Consider the following 24,066-nt stretch of genomic DNA (forward strand, 5'->3'; position numbering starts at 1 on the left):
CCAGTTAAGAGGGGCCACTAGGCTAAGCACTCTACAATGCACAGGACAGCCACCACCACAAGGAATTATTTGGCACAAAATGTCAATAGCATCGAAGCTGACAAACCCTGGACCACAGCAATGGTTCTCACACTTCAGTGGGCATCAGAATCACCTAGAGGATTTCTTAAAAACAGTGCAGGGGCCGGGCGCGGTGGCTCATGCCTGTAATCCCAGCACTTTGGGAGGTCGAGGTGGGCGGATCACGAGGTTAGGAGACCAGCCTGATCAACATGGTGAACCCTGTCTCTGCTAAAAACACAAAAAATTATCCAGGCGTGGTGGCGCACGCCTGTAATCCCAGCTACTCAGGAGGCTGAGGCAGGAGAATCACTTGAACACAGGATGGGGAGGTTGCAGTGAGCCGAGATCGTGCCACTGCACTCCAGCCTGGGTGACAGAGTGAGACTCCGTCTAAAAAAACAAAAAACAAACAACAACAAAAAACAGTGCCGGATCCCACTCCACTTTCTAATTCAGTAGATAGGGGTAGAGTCTGAGAATCTGCATTTCTAACAAGTTCCCAGGTGACACTAGGGCTGATGTTCTGAGGAGCATACTTTTGAGAACCCCTGCCCTAGTTCTTCCCCCGAGTTGCCCTTTAAATTATCCCCCTGCTTGAGAATGTGGTTAGACCGACCTTAGCCTGGAGCGTTGATGCTATCACAAAGGAGGAAGCAAGAAGCTCCCTTTTAAGCAAGGAGACTTCCCAGAGACTTAATTAAAGTTTGGGAAAGTATCCCATGAGGTGGGGGTGGGAGGGGGTCAATAAAATTGATCCAAATAAATTCTTTGCACATACAAAATAAAACTCACATGCACAAAAAGAAATTTGATCAATAAATTAGTAAATTCAGAGTGAGGAGGGAGTAATTAACAGGCCCATTTAAAGTGCGGAATACATTAAATAAAGAATGAGTGACTCCACCGGGGCTACTGAAGCAGGAAACACCGATGCGTTTGAGAGGCCTGGAAGATTAGAAACATATTTCAACAAGGAGAAAAGAGGAGAGAGAATGGAGAGCCCAGAATGATGAAGATGCTGGGTGGGGGTGGGGACGGAGGTGGGGGTGGGGGTTGGGGGAGGGATATGTATCAGAGCCTTGGGAGCCTTGGATTTTGAACTCCTACAAAGTTTAACAAAATTGCAGCTTTGCTCTGGTGTATCTCCCGGGCATAGGAAACTTTTAAGTAACCTGCTGCAAGAGCTATTCAAGCCACACCTGGTCTTGAGCAGTTACTATGTCGAGTCTCTTTATACTGGAGTAAACGAAAGGTTTAATCCCAAGTCAATTGGAACATAGCAAAACCTTATTGATTGAGAACAATCCCAGGGTTATCTTGGGCACCTTGCCAATCTACAAGATCCCCTGCCGGAAAAACTGAGGCAAAGCGGACTCCACTACCAGTTTAAGCCAGAGTGGAGGACCATATAGACCATGGTTGAGGGAAGTAAAGTTGAGACAATTCACTATTGAAAGCAAATAAAAAGCTGTCCTATTTCATATAGACACTCACATACTAAACATTTTCCCCAAAGGGTGGGACATGGAGGAAACCAAATGTATGACTCATGGCAGAGCCATAATTGTATAAATTGCTGCTAAGATAATCCAAGTTATACCTAACTTTTAGGCTCTCAATAAATGTTCGATAGCTTGCTTTGAGCTTGATTTCAGGGTCCAGTTCCCCATTTCACCCCCAAAAGAGTCCCTGGGGGGATCCTGTTGGCAACTTGGCAATGGAAAGCTAAACTGGATCAGCCGTGAATATGAATCATTGTAATAATTCCTTTATATGTGGCGAAGAACAAGACCGTGGCCAATAACTGCATCAGCAAGAGCAGAACTCTTCTCTGCCTCTGTCATACCCCCTGAGACCTCTGAAATGTAAGTACTAGTTTATCATATAATGGTGCTCAGTCTGGCTCCATGCATTTCACTCTGGATTTGTGAAGGGCTGGAAGGTGATTTTTGCTTTCATTAGAGCCGTGGTCCCCTGAGACCATTAAGAAGACTCTTTCCAAGCCTGGGGAACATAACTCTAGTACCAAGCCCACAATGCAATTCAGAAAACCTTAAAGCAGGTGTCTTCAAATATCTCTGAGCCTCATTTTCCTCACAGGTATATTAGGACCCAGCTTAGCCTTAGTGAAGCGGGTGAGAGGTTGCTATGTTTAAAGCTGCTTCGTCTGTTTTTTAATTTTCCGCTGCCATTTTCAATCAGGCCTTCCTCATTAGCTGGATGGGAAAGTTTGCAGAGCCAAACCTGCAGCAGATTCCCTCAGGCGATGTTTTAGTTCTAGTGCTTCCCCAGGCTTTAGGCATAAAAGCGCCTCCCAGGGTGAGGTGACTTGCGACACATTTGGCTGACACCTGCCTATGAAGAGAGACGTCTGAAACCACTTTCCCAGAGCAGCCCTGAAGCAGTCAAGTCAGTGAAGTCTTTAGCAGGCTTTCTTCCTAGTCAGACACAGATCCCGATGCACAGCCTGAGGATGAATTCTTAGTCTAGTAAGCACTTCCAACCTGCTGGTCAAGCCTTTGCTGTCACCACGTGTGGCTTACATACCTCTCAAAATGTGAGGTCAGTTAAAAGGCATAAAGCTGCAGAGTCCCAGACTCTAAGAGGGAGCAGGCCATGCAGTCTAAACTCCATTTAGACTGCAGCATCCCAGATAAAGAGGCATCCCACCTTGGAACACCTCTACTGGGAGGAAGCTCAGCACCCCATGAGGCAGCCTCTTCCACTGTTGAACAGATCTAATAATTAAAAGCCCATCCTTTTACCTAATCTCCATCTGCCTCCCAGTGTTTCCTGTGGAGCTACATGGAATATGTCTGCTGATCCTGCTACCTGATGTTATTTCCATTGTGTGCTCTGTCTTAGCAATTATACCAGATGGTTTGTGAGGGCATGGACCATGTCTCCTGCTTCTTATGCATCACTATAGTGTTGGTGACCAGCTCTAAAATTACTGGGTAGTGTTCTTAGTTGTGCTCAGTCTCTTCATTTGTGATCATTGTTTCTTCCCAAGCCCGCCCTGTGAAGCCTGAATTATACTGATTCTAACTTCACCCTTCAGCTCATACCAGGGCACTATCATCCAGGGGTAAAGTTCATGGGCATCCTTGAGAAATGCCCACAGTAATGAAAACAATCTGCTCAAACTCCACATCATTCTTCCAACATACATGTGCATGTGTGCACACACACACACCACCACCACCAGTCTTTGTATCTAGGTGAATGCAAACACAAATGAATTTTAAGGGCATCCTTGAAGGGGGAAACAAATATCAAATACAATATGGAGTCCGAGGAGGGTGAGTGAAAAAGAGGAAGTGACAGCATATTACACTTCTTGCCTTAGGGTATTGCCAGCACAACAGCAGCCAGCATCTCTCTCCCGGAGCCATTTGTATCTGTGAGTCAGGTAGAAAGTGCAGCAACGTGGATCCCACCCATGGGAGGCAACCTCCGCCTCCTGGGTTCAAGCGATTCTTCTGCCTCAGACTCCTGAGTAGCTGGGATTACAGGCATGCACCACCATGCCCGGCTAATTTTTTAAACCAGTAAAATAGTTTGATTTTAAAATAGTCATCAATGTGAAAATTTCGGCCGGGCATGGTGGCTCACACCTGTAATCCCAGCACTTTGAGAGGCCGAGGTGGGTGGATCACGAGGTCAGGAGATGGAGACCATCCTGGCTAACACGGTGAAACCCTGTCTCTACTAAAAAAAAGAACAAAAAAAGTAGCTGGGAGTGGTGGCGGGCACCTGTAGTCCCAGCTACTCAGGAGGCTGAGGCAGGAGAATGGCGTGAACCCGGGAGGCGGCACTTGCAGTGAGCCAAGTTTGCACCACTGTACTCCAGCCTGAGCGAAACAGCGAGACTCCATCTCAAGAAAAAAAAAAAAAAAGTAAAATTTCCTAAAGCTGGGAGTAACAGTCTAGAGCCAAGGTTGGGGGGAGGGGGGCAGGCCTCACCCAGAACCCACCTTGAGGCCCCTGAACCCCACCTTCCCTTCCAGAGGGAGGGAAGAAACAGCTGAGGAGAGCCCTCAGTCAGTCCTCTCCCTCATCCCTGAGGCCAGCTGTGCCAGGCCCCTTGAGGCCAACAGCCCATGCAAAGAATTGGGGGGAAGGGAGACAGGTAGGAAACAGAAATTAGAGGTTAATAACTCCAACAACACCCACCCCCAAGAAAACAAAATAACAAACTTGACTATGAAAGGAGGATGGAAGATGAATACTGATAAACTCCTCAGCTCCCCAGAACAGCTCAGTTTGGGCTGGGTTGGGCTGATTGGAGGAAAGGTCTTGAGACCCAACTGCATGTTACCTCTGGAGAATAAGTATTCTAAGAAAAGGGGAAAACCATGAGGCAAGCCTCTGTGTCACAGTCAACGCAGCTGACAGGCCTGGTGCGGCCCACCGCCCAACCCCACTCACACAGGGAACAGCTGTGCAGGTCTGGATAGAGAAGAGGTCAAGGGCTTGGACTGGGGACCCTGAGCTGCCAAGGTGTGGGGCCTCCTTGCAGTCCCGGTGCAGCAATGGCAGGAAGGCCAGCAGAGGCCCTAGTAGAGCTGGTTGCCCTGCTGCTGGGCCTGCGTCAGGCTGTCCTCGCAGTGCAGGTGGTGAACCCCCATTCTTTTGGGGCTGCACTGGGGGCAGCTGGAGCTGGGGAGTGGCCAGGCCCTGCCCTCAGTGTGGGAAGTGCCAGGACCCTCCTCTGTGCCACTGTTAATGAGCAGCAGGCTCTGGCGCTCTTGCTCAGGGCTGATGGGCAGCTTCAGCTCTTCTTCCTCCTCCCTGGGAAAGCCAGAGTCAGGTTCTGTGGGAAGCAAAAGCCCACTCTCTTTGGTTCGGGGAGAAGGTGCCTGGACCACCTAATCTCTGTCAGCGGGGTTATGGGCAAAACGGTGCTGCAGCTCAGGGAGGGTGTCACTCTTAAAGGCTGTGACCTGGGCCACAGCAGCAGGTGGCAGAGTATGGTCCACAAATGCCCACTGCCAGCTGGCCAGCAGGTCCTTTTCAGAGCTAACAGACCTGGCTGGGGCACTGAGTGTTGGGGGCACTGAGCTGAGCTGGTGGTTGAGTGAGGCCTAGGCTGAGGCAGGGGCGCTGAGCACTGGGCTGGGGCAGGCCCGCTCACTCCCTTCCCCCACCAGGCTCAGCGAAATGGCCTGGCGGGTAGTGTAAGTGCAGTTGGGCAGGGGGCTGTTGCAGGGGATCCAAACTTTATCCTTGGAGAACTCTATTACCCTGCAGCCAGGATACAGTGGGAGTGGTGGAGATGGGGTGGGGTAGGGGCTCAGCTTCTCAAAGGCTGGCAGGGGCAGCTCTTCCTCTGGGGAGCCCCCAACAGTATCCAGAGAGTGACACTCCCCATTGGGTTGGGGGGTGGGGCTGCCAGGGGCTGGGGGACTGGCTGGATCGCCTGGGGCACCCTCACTGATGTCCACATGCACAAAGACATCTTCAGCCATGGGGTGCCCAGCGCTGCCTGACCGGGCTGAATTCAGCAGTAGAGACTCTGGCTTCTCTAACACTCGGGCAATGACCAAAGTAGGCACAACAGCCGCTGGGGCTAGGCTGGGAGCAGGACCAGGGCTGGCGGCCTCTTGACCACTATGCAGATGTTTCTGAACCATGTCCTGTAGCTCACAGGACAGATCGGAGAACTCATAGTTTCGGAAGTGGGACTTGCTGCACTTGAGGAGCTGCACAGCCAGGTTGCAATCCCCCTGGTACCACTCGTTGAGCTCCTCCAGCTTGTTGATGGTGTTCTTGGCATCCAGCAGCTTGTTGGTCAGCTCCACGATCTCCCAGTCCAGCGTCTGCCTATCCATCTCAGCCTTCTTGAGCAGTGTGTGCAGCTTGTCCTCCAACTCCTGGTTGGTCTGCTGAGAAGCCATGTAGCTGTTCTGCAGCCTGCAGAACTTATCCTTAAAACTTGTCCAGCTCCTCGTGGCTCTGGCCCAGCTCCAGCTCCAGGCAGTCCTGCCCAATTTCCAGCTCACATTCCAGGACCTCAGTGCATCTCGTGGCCGAGGCCAGGCGCCGATGAAGCTCTTCATTATCCTGCTGCGAGAGCTTCATCCTTTCCAAGTCAGTCAGGGATTCCTCCTGCTCAAACCTGGATCCAGGAATTTCCAGTCGCAGCTCCCAATGCTCTGGTGGTGCCTTACGGTAGGGTTTCTTAGCATGGGCTGCACTGGTCATTCTGGGAGGTGACACCTCCTCCACCTGCGACTGTTGTCAGCAGCTCTCTCTGTTCCACCGTCCGGGAGTTAGCCCCCAGCTCTCCGCATCCCACGGCCCCTCCACTTCCTTTATCCAACAGCTCTTTCTACCGCTGCCAGCTGCGTTCAGGCCACCATCTTGCTGTGGGGCAGGCCGCGTAGGAGCCAGGGCTGCAGGAATCCCCATGCACTTGGCACCTGGCGTCATCGGGGGTGGGGCCCCTTTGTAATTGTTAAGCATATTTATGTTTTGTCTTCTCCTGCAGACTGCAGTCTCCTCAAAGGCAGGGACTGTGATGGTGATACTTCTGCATTTACTTCAAGGCCTAGTATAAAAAGGGGCACACGGCTAGGGCTTACTTAAATAAACGTTTGGTTTAGAAACATCTAGAACTGAAGACTAGCAGTGAGTCAGGTAGACAGCTTAACCTAAGATCCTTGCATTATTAAGACTTTTTTGGAACACTTACTAATTGCAAAGCATGCATCATCAGAGTGTGATGGAAACCCTTGGCAAAAGATGCCCAAATCCTCTTTTCTTGCAAACCCAAGACACACAACCTATTGCTCACTATGCTGTTTTTCACACACAAAGCTCCACCTGGGCACATCATGGTGGTCTCTTATCAGTGTGGCCCCTGTGAGCTGTGTCTCCAGCAGTGGGGATGGGTTTGGCTGAGCCATCCACAATCCTATACTTGGGTCACAATATTTGTGAATATTACAGGTGAGGCTAGAAGCATAGCTTGGAGAGAAATGCCCACCTTCCACAGAAACCTCGCAAAGTTCTCTTGAAGAATCGCCTGGCTTCTAAGGGCCTTCCTATAGCAAGAAGGAAATGAACACATTTTGTAAGAGAGTTTTTGTATATGACTGGCATGATAGTGTGACAAGTCCTGATAAGACCTCCTCAAGCATCATGAGTATCTGTGTGTACAGAACATGGCTCCCAAGCACATGAAGTAAGTGGGATAGGCAACGATCTGTGTACTGCGAACATGCCTCGAGGACTTTTGTACATCCTCTACCTGGTCTGGTCTCTTCCTCCCACCCCTCATTACTAGGTCCTTCTCAGTTTTCAGGCCTCAGCCTAAATGTCACCATCTCCAAGAGATCTATAAGAAAAGCTCCCTTAGTGCCAGACAGTGGGCGCAAGTCAGTGGGTGCAGCGCACCCTGCGCAAGCCGAAGCAGGATGAGGCATCCCCTCACCCGGGAAGCGCGAGGGATCAGGGAGTTCCCTTTCCTAGCCAAAGAAAGGGGTGACAGACGGCACCTGGAAAATCGGGTCACTCTCACCCGAATACTGCGCTTTTCCGACGGGCTTAAAAAACGGCGCACCAGGAGATTATATCCTGCACATGGCTTGGAGGGTCCTACACCCACGGAGTCTCGCTGATTGCTAGCACAGCAGTCTGAGATCAAACTGCAAGGTGGCAGCGAGGCTGGCGGAGGGGCGCCTGCCATTGCCCAGGCTTGCTTAGGTAAACAAAGCAGCTGGGAAGCTCCAACTGGGTGGAGCCCACCACAGCTCAAGGAGGCCTGCCTGCCTCTGTAGGCTCCACCTCTGGGGGCAGGGCACAGACAAACAAAAAGACAGCAGTAACCTCTGCAGACTTAAATGTCCCTGTCTGACAGCTTTGAAGAGACCAGTGGTTCTCCCAGCACGCAGCTGGAGATCTGAGAACAGGCAGACTGCCTCCTCAAGTAGGTCCCTGACCCCTGACCCCCGAGCAGCCTAACTGGGAGGCACCCCCCAGTAGGGGCAGACTGACACCTCAGACGGCCGGGTACTCCTCTGAGACAAAACTTCCAGAGGAACGAGCAGACAGCAGCATTCGCAGTTCAAAAAACCACTGTTCTGCAGACACCACTGCTGATACCCAGGCAAACAGGGTCTGGAGTGGACCTCTGGCAAACTCCAACAGACCTGCAGCTGAGGGTCCTGTCTGTTAGAAGGAAAACTAACAAACAGAAAGGACATCCAAACCAAAAACCCATCTGTACATCACCATCATCAAAGACCAAAAGTAGATAAAACCACAAACATGCGGAAAAAACAGAGCAGAAAAACTGGAAACTCTAAAAAGCAGAGCACCTCTCCTCCTCCAAAGGAATGCAATTCCTCACCAGCAATGGAACAAAGCTGGATGGAGAATGACTTTGACGAGTTGAGAGAAGAAGGCTTCCGACGATCAAACTATGAGCTAAAGGAGGAAATTCAAACCAAAGGCAAAGAAGTTAAAAACTTTGAAAAAAATTTAGACGAATGTATAACTAGAATAACCAATACAGAGAAGTGCTTAAAGGAGCTGATGGAGCTGAAAGCCAAGGCTCAAGAACTACATGAAGAATGCAGAAGCCTCAGGAGCCGATGCGATCAACTGGAAGAAAGGGTATCAGCGATGGAAGATGAAATGAATGAAATGAAGCAAGAAGGGAAGTTTAGAGAAAAAAGAATAAAAAGAAACGAACAAAGCCTCCAAGAAATATGGGACTATGTGAAAAGACCAAATCTACGTCTGATTGGTGTACCTGAAAGTGACGGGGAGAATGGAACCAAGTTGGAAAACACTCTGCAGGATATTATCCAGGAGAACTTCCCCAATCTAGCAAGGAAGGCCAACATTCAGATTCAGGAAATACAGAGAACGCCACAAAGATACCCCTCGAGAAGAGCAACTCCAAGACACATAATTGTCAGATTCACCAAAGTTGAAAAGAAGGAAAAAATGTTAAGGGCAGCCAGAGAGAAAGGTCGGATTACCCTCAAAGGGAAACCCATCAGACTAACAGCGGATCTCTCAGCAGAAACTCTACAAGCCAGAAGAGAGTGGGGGCCAATATTCAACATTCTTAAAGAAAAGAATTTTCAACCCAGAATTTCATATCCAGCCAAACTAAGCTTCATAAGTGAAGGAGAAATAAAATATTTTACAGACAAGCAAATGCTGAGAGATTTTGTCACCACCAGACCTGCCCTAAAAGAGCTCCTGAAGGAAGCACTAAACATGGAAAGGAACAACCGGTACCAGCCACTGCAAAATCATGCCAAAATGTAAAGACCATCGAGACTAGGAAGAAACTGCATCAACTAACGAGCAAAATAACCAGCTAACATCATAATGACAGGATCAAATTCACACATAACAATATTAACTTTAAATGTAAATGGACTAAATTCTCCAATTAAAAGACACAGACTGGCAAATTGGATAAAGACTCAAGACCCACCAGTGTGTTGTATTCAGGAAACCCATCTCACATGCAGAGACACATATAGGCTCAAAATAAAAGGGTGGAGGAAGATCTACCAAGCAAATGGAAAACAAAAAAAGGCAGGGGTTGCAATCCTAGTCTCTGATAAAACAGACTTTAAACCAACAAAGATCAAAAGAGACAAAGAAGGCCATTACATAATGGTAAAAGGATCAATTCAACAAGAAGAGCTAACTATCCTAAATATATATGCACCCAATACAGGAGCTCCCAGATTCATAAAGCAAGTCCTGAGTGACCTACAAAGAGACTTAGACTCCCACACATTAATAATGGGAGACTTTAACACCCCACTGTCAACATTAGACAGATCAACGAGACAGAAAGTTAACAAGGATACCCAGGAACTGAACTCAGCTCTGCACCAAGCAGACCTAATAGACATCTACAGAACTCTCCACCCTAAATCAACAGAATATACATTTTTTTCAGCACCACACCACACCTATTCCAAAATTGACCACATAGTTGGAAGTAAAGCTCTCCTCAGCAAATGTAAAAGAACAGAAATTATAACAAACTACCTCTCAGACCACAGTGCAATCAAACTAGAACTCAGGATTAAGAAACTCACTCAAAACCGCTCAACTACATGGAAACTGAACAACCTGCTCCTGAATGACTACTGGGTACATAATGAAATGAAGGCTGAAATAAAGATGTTCTTTGAAACCAGCGAGAACAAAGACACAACATACCAGAATCTCTGGGACACATTCAAAGCAGTGTGTAGAGGGAAATTTATAGCACTAAATGCCCACAAGAGAAAGCAGGAAAGATCCAAAATTGACACCCTAACATCACAATTAAAAGAACTAGAAAAGCAAGAGCAAACACATTAAAAAGCTAGCAGAATGCAAGAAATAACTAAAATCAGAGCAGAACTGAAGGAAACAGAGACACAAAAAACCCTTCAAAAAATTAATGAATCCAGGAGCTGGTTTTTTGAAAGGATCAACAAAATTGATAGACCACTAGCAAGAATGATAAAGAAAAAAAGAGAGAAGAATCAAATACATGCAATAAAAAATGATAAAGGGGATATCACCACTGGTCCCACAGAAATACAAACTACCATCAGAAAATACTACAAACACCTCTACACAAATAAACTAGAAAATCTAGAAGAAATGGATAAATTCCTGGACACATACACTCTCCCAAGACTAAACCAAGAAGAAGTTGAATCTCTGAATTGACCAATAACAGGAGCTGAAATTGTGGCAATAATCAATAGCTTACCAACCAAAAAGAGTCCAGGACCAGATGGATTCACAGCCGAATTCTACCAGAGGCACAAGGAGGAACTGGTACCATTCCTTCTGAAACTATTCCAATCAATAGAAAAAGAGGGAATCCTCCCTAACTCATTTTATGAGGCCAGCATCATCCTGATACCAAAGCCTGACAGAGACACAACCAAAAAAGAGAATTTTAGACCAATATCTGTGATGAACATTGATGCAAAAATCCTCAATAAAATACTGGCAAACCGAATCCAGCAGCACATCAAAAAGCTTATCCACCATGATCAAGTAGGCTTCATCCCTGGGATGCAAGGCTGGCTCAATATACGCAAATCAATAAATGTAATCCAGCATATAAACAGAACCAAAGACAAAAACCACATGATTATCTCAATAGATGCAGAAAAGGCCTTTCACAAAATTCAACAACCCTTCATGCTAAAAACTCTCAATAAATTAGGTATTGATGGGACGTATCTCAAAATAATAAGAGCTATCTATGACAAACCCACAGCCAATATCATACTGAATGGGCAAAAACTGGAAGCATTCCCTTTGAAAAGTGGCACAAGACAGGGATGCCCTCTCTCACCACTCCTATTCAACATAGTGTTGGAAGTTCTGGCCAGGGCAATTAGGCAGGAGAAGGAAATAAAGGGTATTCAGTTAGGAAAACAGGAAGTCAAATTCTCCCTGTTTGCAGATGACATGATTGTATATCTAGAAAACCCCATTGTCTCAGCCCAAAATCTCCTTAAGTTGATAAGCAACTTCAGTAAAGTCTCAGGGTACAAAATCAATGTACAAAAATCACAAGCATTCTTATACACCAATAACAGACAAACAGAGAGCCAAATCATGAGTGAACTCCCATTCACAACTGCTTCAAAGAGAATAAAATACCTAGGAATCCACCTTACAAGGGACGTGAAGGACCTCTTCAAGGAGAACTACAAACCACTGCTCAAGGAAATAAAAGAGGATACAAAGAAATGGAAGAACATTCCATGCTCATGGGTAGGAAGAATCAATATCGTGAAAATGGCCATACTGCCCAAGGTAATTTATAGATTCAATGCCATCCCCATCAAGCTACCAAGGACTTTCTTCACAGAATTGGAAAAAACTACTTTAAAGTTCATAAGGAACCAAAAAAGAGCCTGCATCGCCAAGTCAATCCTAAGCCAAAAGAAGAAAGCTGGAGGCATCACGCTACCTGACTTCAAACTATACTACAAGGCTACAGTAACCAAAACAGCATGGTACTGGTACCAAAACAGAGATATAGATCAATGGAACAGAACAGAGCCCTCAGAAATAACGCCGCATGTCTGCAACTATCTCATCTTTGACAAACCTGAGAAAAACAAGCAATGGGGAAAGGATTCCCTATTTAATAAATGGTGCTGGGAAAACTGGCTAGCCATATGTAGAAAGCTGAAACTGGATCCCTTCCTTACACCTTATACAAAAATCAATTCAAGATGGATTAAAGACTTAAACGTTAGACCTAAAACCATAAAAACCCTAGAAGAAAACCTAGGCATTACCATTCAGGACATAGGCACGGGCAAGGACTTCATGTCTAAAACACCAAAAGCAATGGCAACAAAAGCCAAAATTGACAAATGGGATCTAATTCAACTAAAGAGCTTCTGCACAGCAAAAGAAACTACCATCAGAGTGAACAGGCAACCTACAAAACGGGAGAAAATTTTTGCAACCTACTCTTCTGACAAAGGGCTAATATCCAGAATCTACAATGAACTCAAACAAATTTACAAGAAAAAAACAAACAACCCCATCAAAAAGTGGGCGAAGGACATGAACAGACACTTCTCAAAAGAAGACATTTATGCAGCCAAAAGACACATGAAAAAATGCTCACCATCACTGGCCATCAGAGAAATGCAAATCAAAACCACAGTGAGACATCATCTCACACCAGTTAGAATGGCAATCATTAAAAATTCAGGAAACAACAGGTGCTGGAGAGGATGTGGAGAAATAGGAACACTTTTACACTGTTGGTGGGACTGTAAACTAGTTCAACCATTGTGGAAGTCAGTGTGGCGATTCCTCAGGGATCTAGAACTAGAAATACCATTTGACCCAGCCATCCCATTACTGGGTATATACCCAAAGGACTATAAATCATGCTGCTATAAAGACACATGCACACGTATGTTTATTGCGGCACTATTCACAATAGCAAAGACTTGGAACCAACCCAAATGTCCAACAATGATAGACTGGGTTAAGAAAATGTGGCACATAGACACCATGGAATACTATGCAGCCATAAAAAATGATGAGTTCATGTCCTTTGTAGGGACATGGATGAAGTTGGAAATCATCATTCTCAGCAAACTATCGCAAGAACAAAAAACCAAACACCGCATATTCTCACTCATAGGTGAGAATTGAACAGTGAGAACACATGGACACAGGAAGGGGAACATCACACTCTGGGGACTGTTGCGGGGTGGGGGGAGGGGGAGGGATAGCACTGGGAGATATACCTAATGCTAGTTGACGAGTTAGTGGGTGCAGCACACCAGCATGGCACATGTATACATATGTAACTAACCTGCACATTGTGCACATGTACCCTAAAACTTAAAGTATAATAATAATAAAAGAAAAGCTCCCTTACCAATATTCCTCATTTCCACTTGCTTTCACAGCATTTCCCATAATTTGTAATTTTAAAGATATATTTATTAACTCATTTTGTCTGTATCACCGTACTTAGAGTTCAATAAACTGCAGTGAAGACAAGGCCGTCCATGCCTGTTTCACTAACCTACTATATCCCGCACAGGACTTGGCACAGTTAGTACTCCAAAAATTCTTGGAATAAAGTATTATAAGACCATGTGACAGAGCAGAAAACACAGAGAATTTCAAGTCAGCTGAGCTGGGTTCCAGTTGCAGTGTGGTCATTTCCTAGCTGTGTGATGTCAGACAAATCACTTAACCTCTCTGGTCCTCATTTTTCTCATTCTTATCTGAATTAATATCACCCACCTCACAGTGCTTCTTGGGGGGGAAAAATAAAATAATTAATGAAAAAGTATTTGGTAGAGTCCTGAACAGACATGAATTATTTTGGTATTATGAAAGATGCCTGAAATAGTACCCCTGCTTTGTCTCTAGGATGCCCTAGAAGCACCTGAAAACTGTACCATCAGTCACACCTTTGGATTAATGCTATGGAAGACACATACTACATTGAAAACTATTGTGTACCTTTAATATGGGCATTTGACCTTATCATTCACCTGTTGTATTAGTCCAGTCTCACACTGCTATAAAGAGATATCCAAGACTGGGTAATTTATAAAGGAAAGAGGTTTAATTGACTCCCAGTTCTGCATGGCTGGGGAGAGCTCGGGAAACTTACAATCATGGCAGAAGGCAAAGCAGAAGCAGGCACCTTCTTCACAAAGTGGCAGGAGAGAGATGTGAGAGTGCAGGAAAAAACTACCGCTTTTAAAACCATCAGATCTCGTGAGAATTCACTCACTGTCACAAGAACAGCATGGGGGAAACCACCCCCATAATCCAATCACTTCCCTCCCTTGACTTGTGGGGATTACAGGTCCCTCCCTCAACACGTGGGGATTATAATTCAAGATGAGATTCGGGTGGGGGCACAGAGCCAAACCATATCAGCTGTCTTAGCATTGACTTAGCTGACAGCAGGGCCCGGGCTAGGCAATTTGAGGAAAGGGGTGATGGGAAGACAATCTTGAGATGCCTTAAGCTTGCAAGACTTCTAGAGAGTAAATTCAGGCCAGAAGAGGGGCAACTACATGGTGTGGGTGGGGGGGCGCCCTGGTGAGGCCTAGGGGAAGTCAAGTTGTTAGACAGAGGGAAGACATAGAAAGGGAGGTGGAGGGGTCAGCTACAAACTTTCTCTACTTGGCCTGTGTGTATATCAGAGACACTTAACTTTACAAAACCCATGTATGTGCATTGGAGAGAGGGGAGGAAAGCCAAAGAGCAGGAAACGGACACCAAGGGAGCTGTACTTAATCATAATAACCATTAGTATTGACTTTGGTGCCATCTTAAAGGAGCCATTTGTTATAAGAACCAACAGTCAAAACCCCAAGCCAGCCAGGCTTTGTCTTATGAGCTCTAAAAATAATGGTATTTTGCTGTTCATCTGTTTTAATTTTCCAAATTCAAATGCAATTTGAAATCCATTCAAAAATTGATTTCTTTCTTCTAAACAAAGAGACATTAAAAGGAGAAAGGAAGGAAGGAAGAAAAAAGGACAGACAGGCTAGGCTTTTTAGTGACTCACATCATAATACCCCAAAAGCAGGAGCCCAAAGCAGTAATTATTTCCCTATCTAAGAAATATGAAAGGAAAATGGGTGATAATTATGACCACACGAACAATATATAAAACCTCTCTAGAGCCAGGGCCAGCAAATCACTTACCTGCAGTTTCAACAACAACATATAAAAGCAGAAAGAAACACAGTTAAGGTCAATTGGCTCCTGGTTTTTAAAGTACCACCTCATTTTAATCAGCTCCCCATGCTATTCTGTGTCTCCAGCTGGAAAACTGGCTAAGAGAGATTAGAGTTGTTTGCTCTTTTTTAAGCAGCTTCAAAACAAAGTGGAAACAGTTGAGTGATCTTGCAATTAAGACAGCTTGGAAAAGGTCAGCAGATGATTTTCCAGCCAGGGCTTTTGAGGGTGTCTGCATTTAGGTAGAGTCACCACAATCCAAGTTCTGGCATTCTACCTTACAAGATCTTGCTTCTGTCCATTTTCCCAGCCTCCGGGCACTGATACAATAGCAAAACTCACAATAAACAGACATAACCTGGACCTCCAAGTTATTCATACATGATGGTGGGATGAATCTATCCAACAACCAGAATACTTGGGCCCACTATTTAGTTCTTCAGGAAAGAAACTGAACACATAAAGCAACTCTATAGAAGTGAAAATGAAGATGAACTGCATCCATATAAACCTAGGTTCAAGGATTCATGTAACTTAATTCTTTGGACCTTGGTTTTCTTACCTGTATAAAAGAGAATATTGATCACTTAGCATTGTTTTGTATATTTGAAATCACTTTCATGAGCTGGAGAGTATAGTACAAATGGAAGTGGTTGTTTTTGGCAATAAGAAGGCAGTTTTGTGCACATAAAATCTGAGAAGAGGGAACTGGAGAGTTCTATGGGGAATTTTATCCCACTCCACTAGATCCTCAAAAATTCCATACTGCACTATAGAGATCACCTTTCTAAGGACTCAGAGTCACCACACATAGTCTTTGTCCTTTGGACCCAGTGGAAGATGTTGAGAAATCTCTGATTTGTATCTAGCTTGCCTTTTTCAAAATTTCTTATTAGACAACAACAGCTTCCATCATCCTGATATCTCATGAAGCATATGTGGAAATCAGTGATATTTCAGATATCTCCCATGAATTACCTCTGAGATGGAGGCCTTCCTGGGGACTTTTCCCAACCTTGGCAGCTTACACCTTCATGCATCTGTCTGAGGGGTGCTGCTGCAAGAATTATACTTACCTACACTGGGAAGATTCATGTGGCCTTTCATTTAAGGGGGATCCGTTTTCTTACCAGATCCACAAATTCTGTACATGTCCCTCTGTTGAGAGCAACAAGGAATTCTCCCTCAGAGCCAGGAGAGGGAGAGGTGAAATTGGGGAGTGGCAGTGATCACACAGAAAGGATGGTTCTAGGTCACTGGGGAGCTAATCACTTCTCTGGGCCAGTGAAACCCAGGCAGGGTTTGCTACAGGAAGAAGCAGAATGCCAGGAAACAAGAAGGCTCTGAGGCAAATTTCAGAAACCAGAGTGATAAACCCAACAGGGACTTCCCACTTTCCTTGGAATCAAATTTAAGCTTCCTATCATGGTCCATGAGACCCTGAGTGATCTGAACTCTGCTTGCTTCTCCATCTTCAAATCATGTACTCATGCCTGCTCCATTCACAATGGCTTTCTTTCTGTTCCATAGACCTGTCCACTCATTCCAGGCTTAGAACCTTTGTACCTTACTTCCGTCTGGGGTTCTCTTCTCCCATATGCTTGCCTGAATGAGTCTTTCCCATCACTCAGGTTTCAGCTCAAATGTCACCTCCTCAGAGAGACCTTCTTTGATGACCTTTCTACTAATGTTGCCCATTCCATCAGCCACTCTCTGTCCCATTGCCATGTTTTATTTTCTTAATGTCACTTACCTGACATTATAGCACTTTTTTTTGTTTATTATCTGATCTCCTTCAATGAGAGATAGAACAAGAAACCACAATAGGTGAGATTAAGGAACTGTAAGTCAAAACTTTTAATAGACTGTCGGGATAGACAAATGCTGAAAGCCAGGGAAGAAATGTCTTGTCTTGTGCATGCGTATAAGCAGACTGGATCGATTTAAATAGACTGGGGTCAACAGGATGTAACCTGCATCAAATACCTACTATATACCAGCCACTTTTCATATATTATCATCACAGGTTTGCAAAAGATTGAACACCATGTTGATGGCTCCAAGGAATACTCATTCCCTGCTTCCTTATGTCCATGGAGGAGAGGGACAACGGCTCCAATGCCTAGGATGGAACTGAGCTGGAATTCTACATTTGCTGCTCTCCACCACAGGATGGGCAAACTTAACCAGAAGGTAGTGTCATTTCATTGAAAGAATAAATGCGGGTCTGTCTCTTTTCTTTCTAGCATTTTTCAGCTCCTGATCTCCATTTTGTAAGACCATCTGAGTGAGGACTCTCAATTGCAAAAGAGGTCTTCCATTCTCCAGCTTCTAAGACTACAGCTAATTTTAATTTGGGGTAGTCAGAAGTCTCATGCCTAAACCTTAACCTTGGGTCGATCTTTAACAGAGAATCTTGTCTTTTAGATATAAGCAGAGAGATGGTAGAATGTGTGGACTTAGACCACTAGGGTTTTCATCCTGGCTTTGCCACCTACTGTGTGACTGTGGATAAGTTGTTCAAGATTTCTGTCCCTAAATTTCTTCCTCTCTATATTGAAAATATTAATCATATTTACCTCATAGGTATAAAGATTAGGTAATATGATACAAATAAATATCTAGAAAACCATTAATAAATTTTAGTTATTGTTACTAATAAAAATACTAAAGAGGAGACATTGATCTACATCTAATTCCTTGTGTTTGTTCTCAATTGGTTAGAGCCAAGCAGGGTAGACAGGTAGACAAACTAGCCTCAAAAATCTTCAACATGGCCCAGAAAACTTAGTAAATAAACACAAAGAGTGTTATTTGTGGACCAAAGCATTATGTTAAGAGACCAAATTTCGTGGTGAGCCTCACTAGCACTGGGGTTTGGAGCTTTAAATATGGCTTCATCTGGTTTCTCAGGTTTGGGTATGGGTCCATGATATGCAAGTAAATACTTTTATTTGGGGTGTCTGGGGCCTTACAGGGATTTAGCCTTGGACAGAGATAAAAGTGAGCTCCAGAGTCAGGAGAAGCACTCTGGGGTCTTTAGACTACAAAAGAAGTAGAATTTTTATGAGTTCAAGAATCCCATGGGAAGAGGGCAAAGTCCTTACTAGAGTTAGGTATGGCTTACCTGGAAACCAGAAGACCACTGAAGCTAGTATAAGCGTTAGCTGATCTCTAGTATGTGAGATTAGGCAACAGATTCTTCTTCTTTACTTGTTTAGGGGGAATTCCCCTTGTTATAATTCTCAGCTAGGAATATAGCCTAAGGCTTTAAACCACAATAGCAGCTAGATTTCTTATGAGTTAAAGAGAAATAATGTAAAATTTGGGGGCTTTAAATTGTTAGTGTTGGGTGGCTTTATATCAGCTGCCAAATTCTATCCAAATTGATAGAATTTGGATCAATTCTATGCCAAATTGATCTTGAGCATGTAGTACCAGGGAAGCCTCAGAGGGACAAATTTTGGATCTGTTTGGAAGGTCCACAGAATCCTGGGAGTCTCTTTTTCCACCTTCCATTCAAATTACCTATTCAGGAGGATGAGGGCTTCTTGTTTTATAATTAACAAAGATAAATGGTCTTTTTTTGATATGTTCTCCAAGAGCCCTACTATCATAGGTAGTGAGTGATGGCCAGTTACTCTAGCACTGCTTCTTCCTTGTTCTTCTACCTCTCCCATCTCTCTTCCCAGCCTTTGCCATCCACTTACTCTACTGATCCCAAACTGTGAATATTCCTCAAGTATTTGGTTTTGTTTACTTTGCTATTTTCTGCCTTGTACTCAGTAAGCTTAGCCACTCCCAAAGGTTTAGCTCTCTCCATCATGCAGATGACTCTCCTATTGGGTCCTACCTGCACTGTGTTTCGGATCTGCATTCACACCTTCTACATGCAATAATGTGCTGTTAAGTGTTTAATAATTGGCTCATGGCAGTGGGTGCAAGGCAGACTCTGATTTCTAGCTTTTGCCAATTTCCATGCTATCAATATTCCAACCGTGGCCAATTTCAAGCTACTAATATGAGGCCACCGAACACAGAGTTGAAAAGACATGTGCACAATTGGCTTTCCTGAGCCAGAACAACCCAGATCCCCACATCACTGTGGCTATAGGTAACCTCCACTTGGATGTCCTGCTGTCTCCTCAAACTCCACACCTTCCAAGATTAGCATCTCTCCGCCAACCTTCTCTTCCAAATTACTTTATCTCTGTCAGTGGTATCTGTTAGAAGGAAATTGCATTCCCCAGGCCTCCTGTTTTCCTGATTGAGCCACCACTAGCATAACACGCCTGGCTTTTCTGGGGCCCCTCATTCCCTTTTCCTCAAGGTGTGACTTAGCTTACTAGTGAGGCTGATGAAGAAACTATACAACTCCATTCCATCTGTTGAGAGGTCAGAAGACTTCAGCCTGTGAACCAAATCTAGCTCATCACCTGTTTTTGTAAATAAAGTTTTACTAGAACACAGCCACGCTTGTTCCATTACCAACTGTCTGTGGTTGCTTTCACACCACAGCATCGGGGGCAAGTAGTTGTGACAGAGATCAACCATTTAGCCTGCAAAACCTAAAATATTTACTATCTGGCTTTTTGCACTAAAGGTTGGCTGATCCCTCTTCTGCAGCTTTCTCTTTCACCTCTGCCTGCCCTGAAAGAGTGTTTTAGGTTGCTCTCAGCCATATGGGAATCTTACAGGATGACCTGTGCTCCTGGAGGGGGAGGCTACAGTTGTCCTGGTGTGCCAATTACTATATGGGGAAATCTGCATAATTCACAGGACACTAATAATCACATCTTGAACTTCATTTACTTACTGTCTCAATTCTCACTTGGTTCAGAACTCAGGAGAGGAACAAAGAGGTATTACTTATTTCTCCCTAAAACCTAACAATACTGCCTATTTTCTGATTTTCCAAGTTCAAAATCCTGATGTACTCTTATATTCTTCACCCTTTCATCCATGTTATCCTGGCATGTGTCCCTACAAAATATCCCTCAGATCTTGTTCTCATCCCAGCTTTCATCACCACACATAACTGGATTACCTCAGCCTCCTCCCACCCCTACTCCTACATCCTTAATTGATCTTTCTGCCTGTAGCCTTTCCTCACTCAACTAGCTCTGTAGTAGGCACTGGAGGTAGAGATGAGTAAGTGATTGTCCTACAAGGAATTTACATTCTTTGAGGGAAAAAGGCAAAGGCAAATAAACAGGCAATTGTAGCACAGTGTGAGAAATACTAGGTACAGTATTGCCAGATCAATCCTACTGTAATACCACTTTTATCATGCTGTTCCCCTGTATAAAAACTTATGCCACCTACTGCCTGCTAACTAAAGCCTATTTCTGTGCAAACAAGGGAAGAGAGATCACTTTTGGGTTTGGGGCTTTTCTGGGGGTTGGGGTAATTGCTGTTTCTTAGAACTTTAAATTCTTTTTGAGAACAGAGATACACACACTAAAGGGAAGAACGTTTAAGTGTTGACTTTTACTGGGTGGGAGCCAATTTGGGGCAATGCATACATTGTTATCGCTGCAGAAGGTACTGTAATATGGCTATGTATAATAAAAATGAGAAATAAAAAGTACAGGGCAGCTTTCTGTCCCAGTTTGGTCACTTTAATCAAAGTAACTCTCTGTACAGAACAATTTCAGAAGCTTAAGAAAGAGGGCACACATGAAAAAGACAGTACCAAAAGATTCAAGGGCCAAAACTTCCATCCTACTGGGACCAGGTGGCAAGAATTGGAAAAGCAGCCTCACACAGATGCAGAGGTAAGATTTTTTGGAGTCTTCACTGGGTTCTTCCATTAAAGGAAAGAACAAGGCTACTGAGTGACCACAGGCTGGATTACTAACCCTCTTGGGTAAACAGAGCAATAAATTGTGGTGCAGTAGTGACTTTGACCTATGACCTCAAAGGACAGCTCAAGGTTTTCTCTCCAGTCTCTTAAGTCTAGGACACAGAAACTCCTGTTAAGGCTGAAAGTTAAAATGGCCTCTAAGAACCCAATCTGTCTACCTTGTCAGAAGGTGCAACTCCTAGTGGCGGAGTGAGGTTCTAATCTTAATTACGCAGAGACTTGAAAATTACTGTCAGGCACATCTCCACATTACTCCCTCTTCATCTTCTCAATTCCATCCCTTTCAGTGTTATTTCTCACTACTGGAAATGTCTTCTCCCTCCTTCATCTCTACCTATCCAATCCTAGCACAATTCCACCTCCCCAGATACCAGTGTACTTACAATCAATACTATGCAATTTAACATTTAATTGTTCTCTAATCCTTTCATGATGCCTACATTAATCACTCCCAGGAATTAAGACATTAATGTTATTTTTAAGATGAAAATTATCTAGTTTATTGTAGGTGCTCAATAAACACTTGACAAGTTAAATTACAAAGTTGGTACTTTGGGAAAAGATTAGGAAATTGTGCAAATGTGCCTCAACAACTAGGCCATTACCAGTCATTACAAACAAAACACCATTGTCTTACAATTTGGTGGTTTGTAGACCATGGATTTTACTGCCAGACAACCTGGATTCAAATCCCAGTTCCACTGCTTGCTAGCTGTGTGAGCTTAGAAGGTCACTTAACCACTCTGGGCCTTGGCTTATTCATCTGTATAATGGGTGTAAGAAGAACTATCAACCTCATAGGTTATTGAGAGGATTTAATACATATGTATAAATTATTTAACAGAATGACTATAAGTGTTGGCTTACATTGTAAGTGTTGGCTGGTAATATTATTTTAAATTGTTTTATCATATTAACTAAACAGGGCCTCCTAGAAATAGGACACAAAACATATACAGTATTCTGATGGAAGGAATCACTAAGAAAAGGGCAAAACACAGACAGAAGCATGGAAAGGGCAAGTTCAAGGGAGGAGCCATACAGAGGGGCCCTAGAGGTCTGTGAAAAGACATACTATGAATGAAGACTCCTAAATTTGGAGCACTTAACACAAATTTCTCCAGCTTCACAGATTTATCTTTGGCTGGTTCTCACAGTGACTGGAGTACTTCAGTTTGGTCCAAGTTTTACTCTAAGAAAAAGAAAAGCTAACACTGCACTTTTGAAAGACTCCATTTGGTTTATTAAGTAATTAACTTCCTGATGCACAAAGGACAAAGCACTGAGGGGCCCTATGAAGCCAATTAAAGCCCAAATGGCTGGATTGCTGCAAACAATGGGTACACGGGGAAAAGCCTTGCCTTTCTCATGCTACCTCCCACCAATCTACTAATTAGACTGGGGAGACAAAGAGCGGATGATGAGGAAGCCAGGAAATGCCAACCTGAAAGATGCTGGGAGGCCTGGGAACCAAAAGGAAATAAGGTAAAGCTCAGGGTATTCCTCAGTGAGTGTTAAGCAGGAACCAGGTGTTATAGTTTGGATATTTGTCCCCTCCAGGTCTCATTTTCAAATGTGATCTCCAGTGTTGGTAGTGGGGCAGGTGTTTGGGTCATGGGAGAGGATCTCTCATGAAGAACTTAGTGCCCTCTCCATGGTGATGAGTTCATGGGAGAGCTGATTGTTTAAAAGAGCCTGGCGTCTCCCTTGCTCCCTCTCTTACCACGTGACACGATGGCTCCCCTTCCCTTCTGTAATGAGTAAAAGCTTCCTGAGGCCTCACGAGAAGCCAAGCAGATGTTGGTGCCATGCTTGTACAGCCTGTAGAACTATGAGCCAAATAAACCTCTTTTCTTTATAAATTACCCAGCCTCAACTATTCCTTTATAGAAATGCAAAATGGACCAATACACCAGGCAGGTACAAAGCAATTTATTCCCTTTCCATATTATTTGAAATTATATTTTGATACATATTGAAAGCTCTTTGAGTTGTGAAACCATTTCTTATTCATTTCCCTTTTTTCACTCGTGTCTAACACAATGCCTGCAGAAAGTAAGTGTTCAATATGGGTTTTTGTTGTTATTGTTTTCTTTTTGTTTGTTTTTTAGAGACGAGGTCTTGCTATATTGCCTAGGCTGGTCTGGAACTCCTGGTCTCAAGCAGTCCTCTTACCTTGGTCTCCCAAAGTGCTAGCAGTGCAGGCATGAACCACTGCACCTGGCCCCAGTACAGGTTTATTGAATTGAAATATGTTTGCATGTCAAAAATGGATAAGGATGGGAGAAGAACCTCTCTGAGTCTCTATTTTCCATTTGTAAAATGGCAGAATAGGCTGGGCGCAGTGGTTCACGCTTGTAATCCCAGCACTTTGGGAGGCTGAGGTGGGCGGATCACTTGAGGTCAGGAGTTCGAGACCAGCCTGGCCAACAAGGGGAAATCCTGTCTCTACTAAAAAATATACAAATTAGCCGGGCATGGTGGCACGTGCCTATAATCCTAGCTAATCGGAAGGCTGAGGCAGGAGAATTGCTTGAGCCCAGGAGGTGAAGGTTGCAGTGAGCCGAGATTGTGCCACTGTACTCCAGCCTGGGCGACTGAGTGAGACTCCATTTCAAAAATTAAAAATTAAAAAAAAAAAAAAGCAGAATACCAATAGACCCTACCTCATTAGATTTTGAGACCTAGTCAAGTTAACACTTATACTTAGGAAACATACCTGACAATAGTAAGCACTTTATACATTTCAGGAATTATTTCTAAGAGAATTAAATAAAATTAAATGAGATGGAATGTATACAGCAGGGGCCACAGCATTTCTAATTAGGACTCAGACACATTTGGGTAAATCTGGTACGAACTTTAAAAATTCCTAAAGGGCCTATTTTGATGTGGTC

General features: G+C 44.3%; 1 long non-coding RNA gene and 1 pseudogene across 1 annotated transcript in view; both read right to left on the bottom strand.

Annotated features, from left to right (window-relative positions):
- LOC107971136 (uncharacterized) overlaps positions 1 to 24,066 on the bottom strand; it is a 156,409-nt gene that overhangs the window by 67,963 nt on the left and 64,380 nt on the right. The gene's annotated exons all lie outside the window — the stretch shown is intronic.
- Positions 3,985 to 7,767, bottom strand: LOC107971135 (tight junction-associated protein 1-like; annotated as a pseudogene).

The sequence above is a fragment of the Pan troglodytes genome, chromosome X (assembly GCF_028858775.2).
Source record: "Pan troglodytes isolate AG18354 chromosome X, NHGRI_mPanTro3-v2.0_pri, whole genome shotgun sequence".
Taxonomy (NCBI): Eukaryota; Metazoa; Chordata; class Mammalia; order Primates; family Hominidae; genus Pan; species Pan troglodytes.